The 19,121-nt window shown below is 35.2% G+C and overlaps 1 long non-coding RNA gene across 1 annotated transcript in view; it reads left to right on the forward strand.

Annotated features, from left to right (window-relative positions):
• Positions 1–16,395, forward strand: part of LOC148163555 (uncharacterized) — a 42,328-nt gene extending 25,933 nt beyond the window's left edge. Inside the window, exons 2-3 of the long non-coding RNA XR_015768873.1 lie at positions 6,464–6,537; positions 16,342–16,395. This is a non-coding gene — a long non-coding RNA (uncharacterized LOC148163555). The remainder of the gene's footprint in view (positions 1–6,463; positions 6,538–16,341) is intronic.
• The last annotated feature ends 2,726 nt before the right edge of the window (positions 16,396–19,121 follow it).

Raw genomic sequence — 19,121 nt, forward strand, 5'->3', positions numbered from 1 at the left:
CATGAAGAGTCAAAATAAAGATCTTTAGACTTTAGGCTTGGAAAAATGTGATTGATATTACATTGACCACCAAAACCCATAAACAGAATTAATTCTAAATACATGTAAATAAGGTTGCAAAATAGAATGCAAATTTAATTAATAATTCTTAAAATAGAGCATGCAAAAATGTCGAAATGATTTAATCATGAACCTGAGGACTGAATAACTTATAAATTTAAACCATAATTTTCTTTAAAAGGTAATTGAGAAGGTCAGAAGTAGGAGAAAATAAATATGAGCTACTTTCTATTTTTTTTATTTTTTTTTAAGATTTTATTTATTTATTTGTCAGAGAGAAAGAGAAAGAGAAAGCACAAGCAGGAGGAGTGGCAGGCAGAGGCAGAAGCAGGCTCCCCGCTGAGCAAGGAGCCCAATGTGGGACTTGATCCCAGGACCCTGGGGTCATGACCTGAGCCAAAGGCAGATGCTCAACCAACTGAGCCACCCAGGCATCCAGGAGCTACTTTTTAAAAAACTTTATCTCATGAGAGAACTTTAATATAGGCTAATTTTGAAACTTATAATACAAAAGTTCTCACGTGTCAAGTATTGTATACTTTTTATTCTTTAGAAATTTTACAGAAAATATTTAAAAGCGTAACTCATTTAGAAAAAGAATTAAAATTTATCAAAAAGAGGAAAGAAACTTGTGATTTTGTCTGGAAGATGGACTAACATACTTGAAAGTTCTCAAGACGTGTGTATGTTTACAGTGGCTTTATTCATAATAGCCCACCTGGAAACAATCCAAATGTCTATCAACAGCTGAATGGATGACTAAATTGTAGCTTAGTCATACCATGGAATATTACTAGGCAATAAAAAAAGAATGGACTGCTGACACACGCACCAATGTAAACAAATCTCTAAAATATTTTCTTTTTTTAAAAGACTTATTTATTTATCTTAGAGAGAGGTGGGGGAGGGACAGGAGAGGAGAGAGTGTCCTAAGCAGACTCTGAGCTGAGTACAGAGCCCAGTGAGCACTGAGTCCAACATGGGACTCGATCTCAAGATCCATGAAATCATGACCTGAGCCAAAACCAACAGTTTAAACGCTTAACCAACGGAGCCACTCAATCGCCCCTCTAAAATATTTTCTTGAGTGAGAGAAATCAGTCATAAAATAATATTTGCATGATTCTCTTTACATGAAAGTCAAAAAACAGGCAAAACTAAGCTATGGTGATAAACCTGAGAACATGGGTTGCCTGGTAACAGGGGGACTGATCAGAAAGGGATTTGAGAAAATATGTTCTCTATCTTAACTGGGGTGTGGTTTATATCTCTTTGAACTGGACACTTAAGATCTGTGCATTTGTTAGTGTGTAAATACTAACTCAAAAGGAAAAATTCCCTAGGTAATGTTGCTCTGATGTGTATCTAGAGTGAAATAAAATCATAATAATCTCATACCCTCCACAATGAAATTTTAAAACTTCTGCACAGAAATTTGTTTAGACCCCTCCCACACATTCTCTCATTTGATGACCCTGACTCTTACTTCCTCCCAAAGAAAAAGTAGAAGCCATCAGTCAGGATTCCATCAACTACCCCATAACCAGTTACATAACTTTCAAATTCTCAGTATCTGCTCCCTGTCCCTTCTCCCCCTCTAATTTGTATGCACTCAAATATGCTATATTTCGTTCTTTCTTTTTTGCCCTGTACAGTAAACATATCAGGGACTATACCTTCTCTTTCTTCCTTATTTAGTCTTATCTTTTCAAATTTTCCTCCTTAATTACAAAACCCAGGCCTTTGACAAATATACTGTAGATTTATTCATCTCCTGATACCATCCTACTCTGTCCCTTTTAACTATGTTTAAACTATGTCTTTGTTTCCATTTTTCATATTTCATCAATTTTAATGCACAATAACTCTATCAAACTATTATCCCTAAGGTCTCCTTTTGAACTTCATGCGGCTATATACAATGATCATATTTAGATCTCATCTTGAATTACATTGAATAATTTTGACTGTTGACTTTTGGTTCCATCACAAAACCCTCCTTTCTCTTGATTTTCTGGGCAAGTAACTTCAGTATTTATTCTTTCTTTTTCTGTCCCTTCTCTCAGGCTCAGTCATCACCATCAGCTATGTAAATGTTGAAATTCCTAAAGGAATATTCTATTTCCTCTCTCCTGTTCACTTTCTACTTTCCCCCTAACTAATTTCATCTATCTATCTAGCCATGGCTAGATATTGAGGTAGGATGTATGTTACCAAAAGTCAAAAATACAAGGCAAGAGTCAGGGTGTTATAAAAACATCAAGAAGGGAAACAATTTAAAAAAAAACAAGACTATAATAAATTTTATATATAATAAATGGAATTTTATAATAATCCTGAGATTGGGCAACAGTGGGCTGGAAAAAAAAAGGCATAGAGAACTGGTAATTGCTTGTGTGATGTACAGTCAGTGTTATACATAGGATAGAAGTGGATTTCAACTTGTCTTAAAGAGACTGGCTAATTTAATCACTTGACAGTTACCACCATTGTACTGGGTGATTTTTGTTTAATGGTGCTCTTAAATATAAAATATTTCCACCATTTAATAAAGTCATACTTAATGACTTATTATAGTTGAAATAACTTTAGTAATAAATACTGTTTTTAATCAAATATTGTCGGTTTTGTAAACTGGTTCTTATCTTCCTAGGCAACTAACTATCAGTTATCACTCATATATGAAACTTCTTTATCAGTGTTTCATTTCACTTCTTGCTTTCCGATGATATTAAAATCTATATCAATGGTAGTGACTGAAGACTGAAAAGTACATCCATTGAGCTTTTCATACATTCTGTATAGAGACTTTGAGCTTTCCGTGGCTGGTATTTCCATAGCCAGTTATATTTCTAAAATGCAAATCTGATTATCTAACTCTTCCTCAATTTTTAATGCTGCCATATTGTGTACATGTTAAAATTAAAACCCAGTGTTTTGGGCCCCAAACACTTCATAATCCCTATCGATATTAATCATGTTGTAGCTTCAGAATATGACCCCTTTTCCAAACATTCCCATTTCCTCTTGGCCCAGCAAATGTGTATCTCAGATAGGAAGGCTCCTCTCTCCCAGCAAAGAGTTTGATTACGAATTAAATACTTTTTGTACTCCGTCACAACTTGTCTATATGCAGGTATTCCTTTGAGTTCTCAAAGGTAGTAACTATGGGGTGCCTGGGTGGCTCAGTGGGTTTAGCATCTGCCTTCAACTCAGGTCATGATCCCAGGGTCCTGGGATCGAGTCCCCAATCAGGCTCGCTGCTCAGCAGGGAGCCTGCTTCTCTCTCTCCCTCTGCCTGCCGCTCCCCCTGCTTGTGCTCTCTCTCTCTGACAAATAAATAAATAAAATCTTAAAAAAAAAAAGGTAGTAACTATGTAGACTTCCATCACCAAATACTAAATTTGCCTAGGGTGTGAATCCTTTCTGTACCCTCAGAGCTGAGCTTAGAACCTGGTGCACCTTAAATGTACAGTGAGTGACTAAATAATTGAAAAAGAAATGAATCATTGAATAAATAAAGGAAACTGACCACTGACCCCATTAAAATAATGGCTTATATAAAGCTATATAACAAACAAATGTTAAACACAAAAATGACTTCCATTCATGTATTCATTCTGTCTTATTGGTATTTTGTTAAACTCATTTACTTATTAGATGTCTTAAAGCATAAGTCATAAATAGTTGTCAACTTAAAAACTTCTAGATAAATTTGTATGATTCTGGAGCAAAAGGACAGATGTCCTTGACAAGCTTCTCCCATTTGCTAGTGAGGCTCTTGCTGCTCCTTTAACACGGACTGGAAGTGGGAAGCCATATTGCTTTCAAATGTGGTAAACACAGTTTGTGTGCCAGTTTTGATGTTTCATTTGAATCAAAATAAGAATGAATTTGGGAGGAAAAATTTTGTCTCTGAAATGGTACCTATCTTTAGTATAAATGCAGCATAACTGAGATTTTTTTTGCAGCATACCATGTTACACAAGGAAATAGTTATCTTCTGTGTAGCCAGGGTAGAGCATGGTTCACACACACGTGCTTACACAATAAAAAGAAACGCTGTGTTAGTAAAGTAAAAGATAATGAATCAGATTAACTTGTAACTTATTTTTTTTCAAATACCATTTTAAATCTATTTCGCTTCAACGTTATTGCACCTGATTCTATATAATAGGTATTACAGGTTTCTAAAAGTTAATTTTTGTTGACACCCCAGAAGTTAGCACAGGATAGCTTAGTCATACATTTATTCAACAAATACTTGTCAAGAGAGAAAGATACTAAGTGTCCAATGGTAAAATGGTAAATACAGTCTTGTTTTTTTATGCAATTTACAACTAGTAAATACTGAAACAATGGAAAAACTGAGTATATATGTATTTTTTACCTTAGCTTAGTTATCATACCTGAACTTCATTATTACACATTTTGTTTGAATAAGTAAATAAGTGACTGCTATAATGACTAAATGAGGTAGTCACTTAAAATTTTTACTGCACAAATTCTTAAAATTGTATTTCCCAAACATAGTAATTTCAATAAAGTCTATATAGCATAATGAAAAAACACCTCAAATCGTCTCTTTGTCAGCATGTTTATGTCACTATTTGGCTGTTTGGGATCTAGAACAGATATACCATACCAACCAGAGGAAAAAACTGTGCCCTGAAGCAGTCAGAGAAAGGATTTCAGTGTCAATGGCTCCAGATCTGCAATCTTCAGCAACACAGTTTTCTACAATAGTTCACAACTGAAATATCTTACCATTTCAGAACAACTAATCAGGTATTTTTCAAAAGCATTTAATTGTTGTTTTAATCTGTACTTCAAAAGAGATGAGAGATAAAGTCTTAGCCAGCTTCATCATTCTTGTAACTCATCCTCCTCATTAAAAGTTTTAGACTCAAAAGACTATGCTAACTTTGTTAATTTAATATTGGTTATTAAACATGATTTCCTCTTTCACTAAGTAATCAGGAAAATTGATAGTCTACACTCTGCCTCATCTGCATTGTTTTGAAAGCATATTAAATAGCTTTTTATAGAGCTTGAAAGTCAGAGAAACATGCTAATCTAACACACACACATACACACACACACACAATAATGATATGAAAAACCCAGTTTTAGAACAAGAAGTTCATCACGTTTAAAATGTCTTTTTAGGGGCACCTGGGTGGCTCAGTCATTAAGCGTCTGCCTTCAGCTCAGGTCATGATCCCAGGGTCCTGGGATCGAGCCCCGCATCGGGCTCCCTGCTCAGTGGGAAGCCTGCTTCTCCCTCTCCCACTCCCCCTGCTTGTGTTCCCTCTCTCGCTGTGTCTCTCTCTGTCAAATAAATAAATAAAATCTTAAAAAAATAAATAAAATGTCTCTTTAGAATTTATAAATGCAAAAAGAAATCTAACATGATGTAAATATTTTGCTTTTTGAAAGTATTTGTATCAATACAGTTATTATCATATATACAGACACACATATGTATACACACATGCTCAAACACACACACACACACACACACACATATCATATATGGAGACCTGAGTTGAATTTCTTGTAATTATTACATATTACTAATGGTATCAAATCTCCATTGGTTTCCTTTATATAACAAATCCAAAAATTATGACATACACCTATATTAAATATCGGATGTACAATTTGTAAATAGAATCTGCATCATGACCTATAGTCTTTTGAGAATTTTAATATTCATACTTGCATAGTTCTTTTTTCTCTAAGTGAAATAAAGACTTTACCAGGCAGTAAATACCAATTTAATGAAACCACCTTATTCCCAATAGAAATGGACATTCCCTAATAAGACCTCTCATGCACTCATTTGTAACTTTCATATTGTGTTGAATAATTCATTTCTTTCAGTCATTCTATCTTAAAGCATTCATTTAGTCAGTCTGTTAGTCATCCTTACTCAAAAATATTTGTGGAAGCATTTATACAAGAGGTTAGAGTTGATAAAATGAATAAAACACCATGTCCATTCCATGAAGCCTGCTGTTTAAAGAGAAGACAGATATACCAAGAAATAAATTTAAGGTATGATACGTTCCCTAACATTGCAAATTAAAAGAAGGCTTTAGTAAAGGAAATAACTTTTGAACTGAGTTGTACAGATATGTGTGATTTCTCTAAGTGCATGAGTGGGGTGATCTCTCATAGGAATGAACAGTATGGTGGATTTTGGGGACCATATGTTGTTTGTTCAGGCTGGAGGGTGATGAAGGAGAAGGAAGAGCTGTTGCTGGAGAGGTGTGCAGGGGGCATACCAAAGACTGCCCAGGGTCATTACTGTGCAACACTTAAATAACAGACAACCCTATCCCTTTTTCCTGCACTCGTTACCTTGGCTAATGGAATACGTACTTATCTCTTCATTCAGAACAGAAATCAGAGAAAGATCCAAGATCACAGAAAGATCCAAGATCACTATCTTTCTCATCTCCTGACATTCAGGTGGGTCCTATTTACTAACTCTATCTCTAATCCATACCCAACCTCTCTGTCTCTAACTTCCTCAATTAAACTGTCATCTTCTCTTTCCTGGGTTACTGCAGTAGCCCCGAATGTATCTTATTTGCCTGAAGAGTTCCATTCCCACATGTATTCACCATGTTGTTCCAAAAATAATACCTAAAAACAGTGAAGTTTTAATAATGTCATCACCTGATGAATGGGATTTACTACTTCACCTGCATGTGAAATGCTTTTTTTTTTTTTTTTCTTTCTAATGCATTGTCACTTCCTGGAGGACAAATGTGATTAGTCATTTTTGTGTCCTCAAGAGCAGCTATAATGTGACATTAGCTAACAGTAAGATTTAATAAATACCTGTTAAATGAGTAAATAAGAAACATTCTTAAATTTCATCAAAGCCTCCAAATAATCTCTATTAAACAAACATAACTTCTAAAAGGTCTTATTTCTGGCGTGCCTGGGTGGCTCAGTTGGTTAAGCTGCTGACTCTTGATTTCAGCTCATCGAGCCCCACCTCTGGCTCTGGGCTGAGTGTGGAACCTGCCTAAGATCCCTCTCCCCCTGCCCATCCCCCGCTTGTGTGTGCATGCTCTTTCTCTCTCTTTCTCTAAAAGGAAATAATCTTATTTCAATCTTTTCTCTTCTACCCAAGGTCATATGTTAATTTTCAGTTTCTGGGTTTTCTTCACTTTTTTAACATATTTTCTGCTCCAAAGCAAAAGAGCAAAAAACAAAACAAAATAAAAACAAATAAGCAAACCAAAAAATAGTTGATTAAAATTCCTTGTACCTTATTATCTTAATACTTGGTCTGCATGAATATAAATGTTCTGGCTAATTAAATACAATCTCCCAGAATTGGTTGTGAGATCCTATGTGATTGCATGCTGTATTTCATACCATGTCTGAAGTATAGTCCTGGCAACTAGCAAAACATCAATAATCATTAATTGATGTTGAGTGGAAATATGTAGCCAATACATTTGATAATTTTTTCTCTCACTTGCTCTTTTATAACCATATGTTTTAATTTTTCATTAAAATTCAATGGGATAATTAATTCAACGTGAAAATGGTATGTGACTGAAGTCAAGGCACTTCTTCATGAATTGCTGCTGATGGTAAAATCATTTTACATTATGTATACATTATATATATTGTACATTATTCTAGCGGGTTTAACCTCATTCAGGAAGAGTACCTATACACTCAAAAACTAAAGATTATAATACCATGCAGATTGTACATGAAAATTAATGACCAAAATAAGGAATGATGAACTAGCAGGTAGGTTACTTGGAGAGTACAGTAGAATGCCAAATCATGTATTTTGTATTTAAAAAGGAGCAGATTCATCTTTGTCATTGTTGAAATGTGTCATTTAAGGATCAAAACAACAGAAAAGCCTACCTACAAAACACACACACACACACAAAAATCATCTCTGTACTAGAAAAACAATTTGGTCAACTAATCTTCGACAAAGCAGGAAAGAATACCTAATGGAAAAAAGACAGTTTCTTCAACAAATGGTGTTGGGAAAACTGGACAGTCACATGCAGAAGAACGAAACGGGACCATTTCCTTACACCATAATGAAAGACTTAAATGTGAGACAGAAAAATAACTTGAACTTTAAAAAGAATGAAAGGCTCCTGATGAATGCTGAGTTATTTACAGATGGTTCATCTTCCTTTCTGCTCTAGGACATAAAGGCACTGTTGACCATGAATGCAAAGGAAACAGCGTTGTTTTCACTATGCCCCAATTCACATTCCTCTTTCCTGGGCTCATGGAAAATTAAACTTCTCATACCCTTTGGTTTTGAGAATGACTATGTGAACAGTTCTGACTAAAGAAATGTATAAAGGGTCACTTTCAGCCTCCTGCACACTTTTCCAGTCAATCTTTCTTTTTATTCCAGCAACTAAAGATTCCTTGTATTAAAAGGGTTGAGATGTAGATTTTATTTCAAGCCATCCTTAATAACTGTATGAAAGACATCTGCCATAGAGAGTTGAGTACCTACAACACATTTTATAAGAGCAAGAAATAAACTTATATCATGGGAAACCATGTGATTTGAGGTTCTCTCTCTCTTTTTCCTTGTATTTCAAGATAGAATTTCCTATTCTAATATACTGCATTGTCTGTAACTTCCCTTGTCTTTATTCTGAATTTATTTTTTTGGTAGAATTTACACCTTTTCTGTGCTATTAGTCTCTCCTCCAAAAATGAGCCTCCTGCACCAAAGAAAGTAAAATTTGGTCTGAATTGAGACAGTAGTTTTTACTTTGTTATTAACACTCTCAGGTTGTTTGTTTTCTGTATAGAACATTCTTTATAAAGACACTTTTCTTCACTCCTATTTTAATTTGATTGTAAGTGAGGAATAACTGTGTACATCTCTTTTACCAGCTACTAGCTATTCAGCAACACTGGAAGTAAGTATAGGCTTATCTGACAGGTCATTATACAGGTAAATTTAAGAAATTAAGAAGCTAACTGATTTTGGGTGGGGATGCAGATTTTTAGGTGAAAGCATATATAATTATGATGCCATCAGGTTGGTGACTGAATATTCTTCTTGTTGGATTAAACTAAATGTTATAATTGATGATGTTTAAGATAGTTTTAGCCTGAAACTTTTAAGTCCTCAAATAACAACAACAGCATACATTTAATGAGACACTTAGAGGTTCAGAGATCCAATATTACTAGCAAGCTCACAAAATCACTTTCACAATAAAAACCAAAATGAATGTCCATGTTTTTCTATCTCCTTAACTTTGACAATCCATGTTGATATAAAAGTATGACCTCATCTCATCTTATTATCAATAACCGTCCCTACCATCCCAGGCAAAGGAAATGTTAGAATACTTCTCCAAACTTGAAGTAACATCAAAATGCAAAGAACCAGAGAATTTTGGACTAACATAACTTAGGATCTGTGCCAGGACACCCCTCAAAATAATTTTTGGATTGTTTTCAGTTGTTTATATAAAATATATTTTTAATCTACAGGGGGTCTTATATGTGAGTTCATGAGCATACTTTTAATGAATAAACACTTTAAAATAAATAATTGATTGGTGAAAATTTAAGTGTTAGTATTTGAGCAAGTGTGATACCCATAACAATTCTTTTGATTCAGGATGAGAGAAAGAGGGGAAATAGTAAATTAATATAATTCAAACACACACACCATTTATTATGGTCTGCATCCAACAGGGGTTGGCCTGGAAAAGTAGTGAAGTTTGATGGATAAAGACAAAATCAAATGAATATCTTAACCATTTTGAACAAACTTTTCCAGAATCCCAACAGCATAAAGGGTATACAAAATTCCGGTTGTCAGAGATATAAAACTATTCTAGTCTCTCTCTTTTTTTTAAGTTAAATGACTACTGTTTCTGACATCATAACACATTTGTACTACAAAAGGAATTCAACATACAAATTTAAGTAATACAGAAATGCACAAATGGAAAAAGGAAAGTATAAAAGAGAGAGAGAGAGAGCACAAGCAGGGGAAGCGACAGGCAGAGGGTGAGGGAAAAGCAGGCTCCCCGTTGAGCAAGGAGCCTGACATGGGGCTGGATCCCAGGACCCTGGGATCATGACCTGAGCCAAAGGCAGATACTTAATCGACTGCGCCACTCAGGTACCCCCGCTGTTAACTTTAGATGAACCTCAATCTCAACATGCCTTTCTATATTTATCTTCCTATCTGAATAAATTTAATGAGAGACAGAAAATATTTTTATAGAAATCGCTTCATGCTAAACATGTTACTTTTAATGAAACAAAATTTTGACTCAGTTAATTAATGTAAGTAAGCTTTCTCACCATGAAGAAATCTGTAGTTAGTAGAGTAAGGGATCACTTTCTAATCTTTAAGAGATGGAGTCAATTTTTCAGCTGCGTGTTTCAATTTTAGAGGATATTTGAATCCCCATTCAAAATGATCAGATAAATAGTGCTCTTCTGCTTTTCTCTGTCCTCCCCCACCTGCCAGTTTCTGAAATCTACATTATTATTTATACATTGTCAAAGTTTATAAAATTCATATTCTGTTTTACAACCTTCATTTCCAGAGATGTTTGGTATTAATTCTATTTTTAAATGGATTCAGTATTCTCAGCCAGTCCTTTATGACAGGTTTTCCATTTCAGATTTTATTTTGCTTTGCTTCATCACTTAGTTGACTGGAGTTATTTATCAAATTTGCTTTTTTTTTCTCTTCAAAAATGGCCCATAAATGCCGTATTCCCTGAGTTTCTGCATGCCTGAAAATATTTGTCATTCTGTATTGTTTTGTCCTGTTTTATTGTACTTGAAGGACAATTTGGTTATCTGTAAAATCTTGGCTCAGGTTTTTATTTTCCCTCAGAACTTTGTACCTATTGCATCATTAGATTTTGGCATTTAATGTTGCTGTAGAGAAATCTAAGGCCAGACTGAATTTGTATTTTTCCACAATAGATGACTTGTTTCTTTTTGAGTCCAATTACCAGAAGAATGCTTTCTCTGTATTTAAAGTTTAATAAATTACATATTATTGCCAATTGTTCTATACACATTCATTTTCTATAATATCTCCTAATGTATTTATTTCTTATAATATCTATGAATGGCAGTGTCTTAGGGTTTCTACTTCAAAAATAATAATTGTATTGGGTCATCACTGTCTGATATCTCAAATTATCACCTTCATTTTTGTTGCTTTAATATTCTCTGAGTTCATTATTATTTCACCAAAACTTTATGTTCATAATTTTATTTTAATCTACCCCTTTGTTGTTTTTGATGTTTCTAAATTATTCATTAGTTCTATAATGGGTTTTATTTTGTTTTTTACTTTATTTTCTAAGTCTACAATATCCCTTTTTATATTTTAATATCTCATCTTTGAGTTTTGGTTTTTTTTAAGATTTTATTTATTTGAGAGAGAGAGCATGAAAGAGAAAGGAAGAGAGAGGGAGAGAGAGAGAGGAGCGCAAGCAGGGAGAGGGAGAAACAGGTTCCCCACTGAGCAGGGAGCCCAACGTGGGGCTGGATCCCTGGACCCTGGGATCATGACCTGACCTGAAGGCAGACACTTAACCAACTGAGCTACCCAGGCGCTCTCAGTTTTTTTTAATGATACTTTAAATTTATTAAGTTTTCATGAGTGGGGGAATGTATTCTGTTTCCAGGGGTACATTTTGATCTGAGGTAGGTTCGCTGTACTTAAAAAAAAAAAATCTATTTTTTCTTATAATATGCATGTGGACTCATCATACCCTTTTCTTTTCTTGTTTTTTCAACCCTTTTATTAACTCTTTTTATTTAAAATTCTGATTTGTAATTTCATAAGTGTCTGGACATAGACATACAAAAATAATTTCGATTACATGTCATAGTCATAAATGCAGATCTTGGAAGGCTGAAATTGAGGAACACCATCTGGACTGACAATAAGTCCATAATGTAGCATAATGGATATTTATTTGTTTGTCTGTTTGTTTATATGTCTGCATTTAGCCCCAGGAACCTTTTTTTTTTAAGTTTTATTTTATTTTATTTTTTACATTTTGACTCCTTCCATTCATTTCTCCTACTCCCCACCATGCCGCTGGCAACCACCATCTCTTCTCTGTATCTATGGGCTTGTCTTTTATTTGTTTTGTTTTTAAGATTCCACATATAAAAAAAATCACATGGTATTTATCTTTTTCTGTCTTATTTCACTTAGCAAAATGCCCTCAAAGTCCATCTATATTGCTGCAAATGGCAGGATTTTTTTAAATGGCTGAATAATATCCCATTGTATATGTATACCATAATTTATTTTCCATTCATCCATCAATGGACTCTTAGGTTGTTTCCATATCTTGGCTATTGTAAATTGCACTGCAATGAACATGAAGGGGCATTTAACTTCTTTGAGTTACTGTCTTCATTTTCTTTGGATAAATAGCTAGGAGTGGTATTGCTGAATCATATACTAATTCTATTTTTAATTTTGGAGCAATCTCCACACTGTTTTTCATAATGGTTGCACCAATTTACATTACCACCAACAGTGCATGAGGGTTCCCTTTTCTCCATATCCATTCCAACACTTGTTATTTCTTGTCAGTTTTTTAAAGATTTATTTATTTATTTGAGAGTGAGAAAGCACGTGAGTTGGGGGAGGGGCAGAGGGAGAGGGAGAGAATCTTCAAGCAGACTGCCTGCTAAGCATGGAGCCCGGCACAGGCCTAGATCACATAACCAGTGAGATCAAGACTGGAGCCAAACCCAAGAGCTGGATGCTCAAGGGACTCAGCCACCCAGGCGCTTGTCTTTTTGATAATATCTATTCTAACAGCTGTGTGGTGATATTTCACCATGGTTTTGACTTACATTTTTCTGATGATTGATGATGGTGAGCCTCTTTTCATGTACCTGTTGGCCAAGTGTATGTCTTCTTTGGAAAAATAAAATGTCTATTCAGATCTTCTGCCCATTTTGTAATCAAATTGTTTATTTTTTAGCTATTGAGTTCTGTGAGCTCTTTAGGTATTTTTGGTATTAACTCTTTATCAGATATATAATTTGCAATAATTTTCTCCCATTCAGTAGGCTGCCTTCTCATTTTGTTCATGATTCCCTTTGTGGTGTAGTTCCACTTTTTTTTTAATTTTCGCTTTTGTGGCTTTTACTTTTGGTATCAGATTCAAAGAATCATCACCAAGACCTAGTCAAGAAGCTTACTGCCTATGCTTCTTTCTAGGAGTTTTATAGTTTTAGATCTTACATTCAAGTCTTTAATAATTTTTAGTTAGTTTTTGCATATGGTGTAAGATAAATGTCTGGTTTCACTCTCTTGCATGTAGCTGTCCAGTTTTCTGAACACTATTTGTTGAAGTAATGAAGTAAAGAGAAAATGAAGATGGAGGGAGAAATTTGGTGTAGATACTAGAACTTTCTAATAGAATTCAGTGTGATGTGCTCCTAAAAAATCTTCTATTGTGTTCTCAATTGTATGTGGACAACTACAGCTTATAAACCATAAATCTGGGGAGTACCTCAGTCTCTCCTTTCTGCAAACACTTCTAATTCATCAAGTTGTCTTATGAAAGAGGGAAAAAACCCTCAGTTTGTTTATATATACCACATCTTCTTTATCCTTTCATCTTTTGATGGACATCTTGGCTCTTTCCATAGTTTGGCTTTTGTGGACATTGTTGCTATAAACATCAGAGTACAGGTACCCCTTTGGATCACTACATTTGTATCTTTGGGGTAAATACCCAGTACTGCAATTACTGGGTCATATGGTAGCTCTATTTTCAACTTTTTGAGGAACCTCCATACTGTTTTCCAGAGTGGCTGCACCAGCTTGCATTCCCACCAACAGTGTAGGAGGGTTCCCCTTTCTCCACATCCCTGCCAACATCTGTCATTTCCTGACTTGTTAATTTTAGCCATTCTGCCTGGTGTGAGGTGGTATCTCATTGAGGTTTTGATTGGGATTTCCCTGAAGCTGAGCGATGTTGAGCACTTTTTCATGTGTCTGTTGGCCATTTGGATGTCTTCTTTGGAAGAATGTCTGTTCATGGGCAGAGGGTTGCTGGAGTGGTGGGGGGTGGGAGGGATGGGGTGGCTGGGTGTTAGACACTGGGGAGGGTATGTGCTATGGTGAGTGTTGTGAATTGTGTAAGACTGTTGAATCACAGACCTGTACCTCTGAAACAAATAATACATTATATATTAAAAAAAAAAGAAGAAGAAGATAGTAGGAAGGGAAAAATGAAGGGGGGGGGAATTGGAGGGGGAGACGAACCATAAGAGACTACGGATCCTATCCAATCAAGAAATGGGCAGAAAACATGAACAGACATTTTTCCAAAGAAGACATCCAAATGGCCAACAGGCACATGAAAAAGTGCTCAACATTGCTCGGCATCAGGGAAATCCAAATCAAAACCTCAATGAGATACCACCTCACACCAGTCAGAATGGCTAAAATTAACAAGTCAGGGAATGACAGATGTTGGCGGGGATGTGGAGAAAGGGGAACCCTCCTATACTGTTGGTGGGAATGCAAGCTGGTGCAACCACTCTGGAAAACAGTATGGAGGTTCCTCAAACAGTTGAAATTAGAGCTACCATTCAATCCAGCAATTGCACTACTGGGTATTTACCCCAAAGATACAAATGAAGGGACCCGAAGGGGTACGTGCACCCCAATGGTTATAGCAGCAATGTCCACAACAGCCAAACTGTGGAAAGAGCCAAGATGTCCATCGACAGATGAATGGATAAAGAAGAGGTGGTATATATACACAATGGAATATTATGCAGCCATCAAAAGGAATGAGATCTTGCCATTTGCAACGACGTGGATGGAACTGGAGGGTGTTATGCTGCGTGAAATAAGTCAATCAGAGAAAGACATGTATCATATGACCTCACTGATATGAGGAAATCTTAATCTCAGGAACAAACTGAGTGTTACTGGAGTGGTTGGGGGTGGGAGGGATGGGGTGGCTGGGTGATAGACTTTGGGGAGGGTATGTGCTATGGTGAGCGCTGTGAATTGTGCAAGACTGTTGAATCACAGATCTGTACTTCTGAAACAAATAACACAACATATTTTAAGAAAAAAGAAAAAGAAGAAGATAGCAGGAGAGGAAGAATGAAGAGGAGTAAGTCAGAGGGGGAGATGAACCAGGAGAGATGATGGACTCTGAAAAACAAACTGAGGGTTCTAGAGGGGAGGAGGGTAGGGGGATGGGTTAGCCTGGTGATGGGTATTAAAGAGGGCACATTCTGCATGGAGCCCTGGGTGTTATGCACAAACAATGAATCATGGAACACTACACCAAAACAAATGATGTAATATATGGTGATTAACATAACAATAAAAAATTAAAAAAAGAGAGACTATGGATCCCGAGAAACAGAAAAAAAAGAAACAGGAAAAACAAAAAATAAACAACTTCCCTCCTTAGAAGAAAGAAGAAATATCATTGCATTCTCCATTAGGGTGACTTAATTAACAACTCACCCACTACCCAACTCTCATTTTCCAGAAAGATTAGTTGGCCAAATTTAATGAGTCCTGAAAAGATATATTTAGCAGTCCCTTTTAACATGTGGAGAGTTTATATTTACCACAGAGTTTTGATAAAATATGCTCAGTATTTTAGGCCTTAAAATTTTGTACTTCTAAGATAACAAGTCATCTTCACTGTCTACTAATACTTCACTGCTTTATGAAGAAATAACTTGGAAAGGTTTTTTAATTAATAAAAATGGTTTAATAAGGAATAGAAAAGATGCTCTGTTATTGAACACTTTTAATGTTATTTTTCAATATTTTAAAAAAATTTAATAAACATTTCCTCAACCAATCTGTATAAAGGTCTATTTGAGGTAGTCAAAATATTGTTTTTCTTTTAAAGGTGATATTTCAGAATCTTGAGTTTATATAAATTGCTCATAGTCACAGAGCTAGTCAATGTTATGATGATGAATTACTTTAGTCTTCCATTCTCTAATATTTTTCATTTCCAGTAAATAATCTTTTCTATGTAGTCTAGAGAAAGTTATTGATTTTAGGTTTTGAATATAACATAAAATATTTTATGATTACATGACTAATATGTTTTTCTAGCTTAAGAGTCAAGCCTATAATAATACCATCCAGGCTGTTTCTTTCTATAGGAGATGGTAAGGAGTAACCAAGAGAATTAAAATGATTATAAGTACTACTACTAATAATAATAATGATGATTACTCTTTCAGGAGAATCATGAGCTTTATTCATGAGATGACTGTTTTATCAGGAGAGAAATATTACATAAATCAAGCCTCTGACAGGTAAATGTTTATTAGAGAATATGATTAAAGTTATCAAAATAATTTTACCACTATCTCTTTCTACTTAACTACTAGTCAATTGTTGTTTAACATGTGAAATAACTCACACATCTTTCCAGTTTTGCTGTTGATAGTGTTGATAGTTCATTCCTCTTCCTTATATTTTCATGGGGAAGTATACTGATCAATGTACCAGACTAAACTTCCTTCCCCTGGGAGGAGTGACAGATCTGCTTGGTGAGTTAGGAACAGGCAATGAGCATGTTTAGATCAGTCTGTGCTTTTTCCTTTTTTGAACAGGACTACAGACATAGACATATGAGTCTTTTGCCATGGGGAGAAATCTATATCTTTACAATTGACAGGGATCATAGAAGAATCTGTAGATTTGAGATAAATTCCATTAAATGGAGTATTAGGTTCTGGTCCATTGGTCTACAAACCTTGGAAAAGAAACAGGAGTAGAATCCGCAATGCAAAATCTCACTTAAAGTTTAAGGCATTTGGTGTATCCAAGCACAGTTATTTTTTCCTTGACAGTTTGCTGCATCCTGCCCAAACAACTTAAAGCCTGAGGCGACATGATATCTTGACCTTGTGCCTCTGTGGCTCTTGGCAGTTTTGTCCATTGGCGAGCGTCTGTTTATATTTATACAGGAGGATAAGTAAGGCTTCGCCAAATAACAGGAAAAGTCTAAGCAAGTAGGTTGATGGCAGGAGCACATGACTCATAGCTGAGTGAACTTCATAGTCTCATTAGTCATCCTATAAAAGCCACAAGTGTGTCTTTGAACTATACAGGTGTGGAATGACATTGACCTACAGGTATGACTGAGATTGACTAAATCTTGTTAGGAATTATAGATAGAATCTTTCCTCTTTCTTCAGCTGAATCTGTAAGCAGCTACTTTAAAATGAGTATCAATAAAATACCTTTATGTGCCCTGTTGTCTGAACTCCCTTTTTATGTTGCTGGCTTCCTATTTCATATTATCTAATATATGTTGCCTGGATGATGAATTATGTAGTCACTCTATCTAGCGAACTCTAAGGTGTGACTTTAAATTATTGATGAGAAGTCTAAGTATGTAGTTATCAACAGGTTTCCCTAAATTCAGTACCTTTTGATGCTGTTTGCACTGTATTTAGAACTCAAATAGGGAACCATACAAGGAGCGGAAAACCACTTGGATTCATGTAGCTGATCCACAGGGTCTTTATAAATTAATGTTCTACAATTGCAATTTTCACATACACAAAAATAGAGATGACAGTAAATAAATCCTCTGGGACTGTTTCCACATTCTTGTTCCACTTACTCCACCACCCCCCCACCACAATTTTTTTTTTTTTTTTCTGGAGTATCTATTATAAAGCAACCCCTAGACATCTGATCATGTTAACTGTAAATATATTAGTAAGTATTTCTAGCACATAAGGATTTTTTTTTAAGATTTTATTTATTTATTTGAGAGAGAATGAGAGATAGAGAGCATGAGAGGGAAGAGGGTCAGAGGGAGAAGCAGACTCCCCGCTGAGCAGGGAGCCCAATGTGGGACTCGATCCCAGGACTCCAGGATCATGACCTGAGCCGAAGATAGTCGCTTAACCAACTGAGCCACCCAGGCACCCCTCTAGCACATAAGGATTTTTAAAATTTAACAAAAATATAGTAAATCAAGTTTACTAATCATTAATTATTTATTTTACTACTTACATCATTAATTATTAATAAAGATTTCACAGGGCAACAAATACACTGTCTGTATTCAATTTAGCTCAATTTTCAGAAAAAATTCTATACAGATTTTTTGTTTTGTTTTGTTTTAATAAGGGTCCACCTAAAGTCTTGCATTGAATTCAGTTGATATTCTCAGACGTCTCTTTTTATCAGGAGTGGTTCTCTCTCCCAACATTTTCCTCCATATGTGTTCTCCATATGTCATCTCTCTGGTGTAATTTTCCACATTCTGTATAGTGTGATATTATTTGTCATGATTCTATTTCTCCTGAATATCTCGTAAGTTAATTGGGAGATAGATACAGAGACAGGTTTAGATTCTGGGACAAAAACTTTTAATAAATATATATGGTTCTGAATATTTCCTATTATATGCTCTCAGTAAAATACAAATTTTACCATTGGTCCAAGTGGTGTCAGCCTGACACCTTCATTTTAAAGTTTCCAATCATTTTTGTCTTAATGAGTTAGCAGATATTGAACATCATTGCTTTGATTTACTATATTTCATTTGAGCTGTTTCATTCATTCCCCTTGAGTTTACTGGTTCTGATTCTTACACAAAGGAGAGTTTCTCTCATTAATTTTTGATTTATCTAAAAATAGTCCTTGTAAGAGAAGCCAGACAGATGCCTGCTTCTTTCCTTTTATTTATCTTGGGTGAGACCATGGTTAGCCTGTTTTACATTGGATAAAAAGAAAAAGGGAGGAATCTTTGGGTATGGGATCATTCAGCTCAGCAGTGAGGGTGATCAAGGATTTAGGATGAATGTTGTTGGCCAATTCAGAATTCACTGATCTTAAATTACCCATATAAAAAAATTCAAGGCACAAAATTTATAGTTATACTGGGAAAACAAATATGTCAGAAAGAAAAGAATGAGGAAAAATTGTAGACAAATCCAACTAAACTAGTTATATATTTCACAGAAAGAAAAATAATTAAGAATACACTGGCATATTA

The sequence above is a fragment of the Eumetopias jubatus genome, unplaced genomic scaffold (genome assembly GCF_037043125.1).
Source record: "Eumetopias jubatus isolate StellerSeaLion01/CBP00866 unplaced genomic scaffold, mEumJub1_p1.0 scaffold_9, whole genome shotgun sequence".
Taxonomy (NCBI): Eukaryota; Metazoa; Chordata; class Mammalia; order Carnivora; family Otariidae; genus Eumetopias; species Eumetopias jubatus.